The following is a 4,520-nucleotide window of genomic DNA, read 5'->3' as shown; positions in this document are numbered from 1 at the left end:
TGTTAGGAAAAAGAAAAAAGTAGTGTTGCTCTCATAGTTTTTTCAGTTGTAAACAACTCAAAGTATGAAGTAATTTTTGTATTTCTAATTTTAGCTGTAGTTAAACTGGCGCTTCTTTTCTTCTTTACAGAGAGATAACAAATCATCAGCTGCTTATCAGTAAAGATATGATTTATATGTATGTTATTAATTCTAAAATCATCAAAGTTTTGCATCATCACTTGATAGTGTTGCCCTTCAAATTATATTTATATCACTTTTGTCTCACTCCTCTAACTGATGCTAGTTTCAGTTTCATTTCAAGCAGAAGTCTACTTAATCTCATTTTAAGAGCCAGCCTCATTTGTGGTTTTCTTTTCAGAAGTCAGACTAATGTGTAGGCGCCAAAGAACTGAAATCTCTATTCCTTAATTTGAGATGCAGCATCAAAGTGCACTCCTTCTAATTTAAGAGGGAGCTTTAGTTGAAAGCCTTGAAAACGTCTTGCCTGAGAGGATGCAGTAGCCGCAGGAAAGCAGAGCGAATCCACTCTGCTACTGGATCCTTTTCTATATTTCCCGTCACTCTTCTGCAGGTCCTTGACTTTTTAGGTCACCTGGTCTCCTAAGACTTTTCCACTGCAGAGTGGCTGCATGGTATTCCTGACAGTTTTTCTTTTCCATTTTCTGTGAAGAATTTTTTCCAGATGAAAGTTTTTATGGAATGAGTGGGAGCCGTTAGGAGGCCGCCTTCATCAAACTCACTGTAAAGTTCTGTCGGTCCGCCGGTGAGGAGCAGTGACGGCAAGCCAAGAGGGAGCTCTGTTTCAGTTTACGCTGCAACCCGGGCTCTGAAAAGTCAAAATATGGAAACCTTTTAACAACGCAGTTTTAAAGGAATCACACACAATCACCACCCAAGTATGCACACATAATTGTAAATGATGTGTATCTAAACACCTGTCTAATCTCAGAGGAGCACCTGTGCTGCCATGGGGCGAGGTCTGTGTTCCCATATTTTGTAGTTCCTTGAAGCTCCACTAGGGGCTGAGAAGTCCATGGACTTCTCCGTGAAAACCAATCCCTCACATTTCTTTTTTGAATTAGAAGCAGAGACCAAATATTGCAGTTCCTCAAAAGACCACTAGAACTGTTTTTAACAGAGAGCAATGATTTTGTGATCTCAATGTTGAAAAGTTGATAAAACAAAACTTTTTTTCTATGCTAACTATAGGCTGGAGGGGGCTCTTAAGAAATCAAGTATTTTTAATTTGGTTAAAACCTGATTTCAGGCAGCGTTTTGGCATATTTCATGTTTTTGCTGGACAAACAGAGCTATAACAAAGCTTTAGTTTGCGTTTGCCAATCGTCTTGGAAGGTTGTTGAATCAAAATCAAAATTCCCATCCTGCTTCCTGCTTCATTTTTGCAATTCAGAATCCTTTGAGTGATGTCACAGATCATGTATGTATATTTATGGTTAGCACATAAAAAATGAAGCACAACAAAAGGAGACACACAGTGAAATTGAGATTCTCAAAGCCTTTTTAAACAAATTAATTTTCTGAGATGCTAAATTGGTTTAGTGGTTGATGTCTTCGCCTCAAATCCCAGCGGTGTCCTTACTGTGTGGACTTTACATGTTCTCCTCGTGGATGCATGGGTTTTACCGGTCCCCAGTCCAAAAACAAGCTTCTTAACCCTTGTGCTATCTTAGATTTACTTTGACGTGTTCTCCCTACCATGACAAAGGTGGATAAAGGTGGAAAGATTTCATGTAATCCATGGACACCAGTGAAGATCACAAGTGTGGCCCTGCAATAGACTAGCGACGTATTCAGGGTGTCCCCCACTTTCCCCCAGCAGTCCCTGGGTTGGCTCCAGAAAACCTCATGACCCTGAAAGGCAGTCAGTGGGTTCTGGTGATGGATGGATGGAGATTTAGCATCTCCATCCATCCATCACCAGAACCCGCTGACTGCCTGACTTGATTCAAATTACAATCAAGGCTGCTTCCTATGAGAAGAGCATAGACATCTGCTGCTCCTTTCTAACGATATTAGGCTGTGACCAACCAGCACCTTGATTATTCTGTACGTAAACATTCAAAATACAAACTGAGAGTTTCGAATTTAACTTGATTTGTTAAAAGTAATTTAAAAAAACATTTTAAATATGAGATGCACTTATAGAAACCCTAAGCACTGTTCTTGTATGCTATTTACCAACATGAGCAAGGTCAAGGCTGCTTTGTATGTTGCAGATTTTGAGCATTAAACACAAAAACTGACAATTAGTTGCATCAATTCTTTATTCCGGTAAATAACAAATGTACTAAATAAAAAGAATAAGAGCACATTTGATTGTTTTCCTTTGTCTAGACTGTGACTGAACCAAAATGTCCAGTATGTTGCATTCGGAGCAAATGTAAGGCATCATTTAGGGGGGAAAAGGAGACAGATGAAAAGCAATAAGTCAGTGGAAGGGATTTTCAGCTGATGGTCGTTGTTCCTGATGCTTGGAGATTTATTGCTAGATGTAAAACTCCACCTGAGCTGATAGCATCGGGGAGAAAATGAGGAGCAGAATCAGCTTAATGGAGCAGAAACAGCTGCACAGTTATCAACGGGGGAGGAGTCACACTTTGAGGACAAAAAAGAGAAACCATTTGTGTGTTTGTTTGTGTGTTGATACAAGGAGAAGGTGACAGAATGCAGGTAGGGGAGGAGATCCTCTCGTCTCAGAAGATTAACTTCATCTGGGTTAGCAGGTTTATATTATATAATTCCCTGGACAGATGACTGACCTGAGTCTGAATCCTCCCTATCCATGTCAGGTAAACACCTTTTTACACACCATTCATAGGCAGTAGTACATGTTAACCTTCACAGCTCAATCAAGACAGACGTGTTCAAAACCTGGAACTGTAAGTAAAAGCAAAACAATTACAATTACTCGTAACGGTGCAGATTAAAATGTCCATAAAAAAGCAAAAGCAACTTCATTAGGAACTCTAGAAGGTTTGGATCATTTTGAATCCAATAAAGGAAGGTTTCAAAAATTAGAAATGAAGGAAAAACATTTTATAATGACAGATCTTGATGAGGCTTTACATTATCCAGTCTGTGCCGACAGAAACATTAAAGCAACTGTCTGACCGGAAGCAGTTTAAAGAGAAGTGAATCAGAGTGATAAAGGCTGGAGCACATGGCAGCGGTGTGGTTTGTTGACAACGTGTAGTTGTCGCCTCACCTATCCATCATGCGGAGCAGCAGTGTGTGGGCAGCCTCTGGTAACTGCTACTGACAGGTGAGCATTAAGTGTCTGGCTCTCACTCCGCCTGAGTAAACAATCATGAGACCTTATCAGCACAGTGGTGCAGTTACAAACGCAGGCTTCACAGCACTGCATGTTTGTGTGTTTGGAAATGCCTTCAGTGATTTTATTTTGGTAAACTTTAAGGGGAAAATACCACCTTTTAGATTTATATACCAACATGAAATATTCATTTCTTGCATGTCTTTGTCATTTTCTGCAGCACTGTGGAGAAATTCAGTCTATTCTTCCTAAAGACTCGCTTTAATCATCTTTTGAACTATTTTGAAAGTGTTCCCAGTGATCTTGTAATTATGATTATGCAGGTTTTAGGCTAAATCAAAAACCTTTGTTGTTTTTTTAGCACATAGTTTCTGCAGAGCGGCAGGATTTCATTCGAAATTTGCCTTTAAATTGTGGGAGGGACTATTGGCACGGAGCAACACCCCCCCCCCCCCCCTTCACAGCACCCATCTATTTACACTTCCAGCTCAGATGAGGAAAACAGAAGACGTACATGGATCTATTTGTCTGCAAGTGGATGCATCAGAATGGAGTGGAGCAGGGAGCTTATGGCCTCCCCATTGTATTTTCTGCATTAGAAATACGAGTATTTCTAAATAAATATAGAAATACTCTTTTCCAACTGCATTTTCTCAGACAGTTTTCTGATTCACAAACAATTTGAATAAAGAAATACTCAGAAAGGCAAATTTGAGCCCAATTTTCATTATATATGTCCATCAGCAAAAAATGCCACAAGAACAATTTAAAAAAAACATTTTCATCGGAGTGGGTCTTTAAAATCTTGTTTCCCTTCACTACAGTGTTTGTGCACTTGCTGAGCTCCTGTTATAAATGGAAGTGACTCTGGCAAAAGATGGCTTTCTGCATCTTTTATTTTGAAAGGTTTCATGTTGCTTTGGCTTTCCCACATCGTCAATTCACCTTTATTCATAAATTATTGTATTAAGATCTTACTGTATCTCCAGTTCACCGAGCCTTGAAGTAATCTCCTTCAAATTTTTCAAGTGTTTGTCTTGCAATCTTCCTCCCGCCCTGCCTTCAACCCACAGTCCTAGACCTTCAACTAACCATCATCTTCTCCATCTGCACAACAAATGTCCAGAATTTCCAGGGTCTTAAATGATCTTATCTGCAGTTGTGTCAAAGCTGTGGCTGTTGTCTGGATCCAGCCCCAAAGACTTCTATACCCTAATAAGGATCC

Source organism: Oryzias latipes, chromosome 16 (genome assembly GCF_053564925.1).
Source record: "Oryzias latipes strain Hd-rR chromosome 16, Olatipes_Hd-rR_3.1".
NCBI lineage: Eukaryota > Metazoa > Chordata > Actinopteri > Beloniformes > Adrianichthyidae > Oryzias > Oryzias latipes.
The sequence above is the reverse complement of the archived record's forward strand: the minus strand, read 5'-3'. Positions refer to the sequence as shown.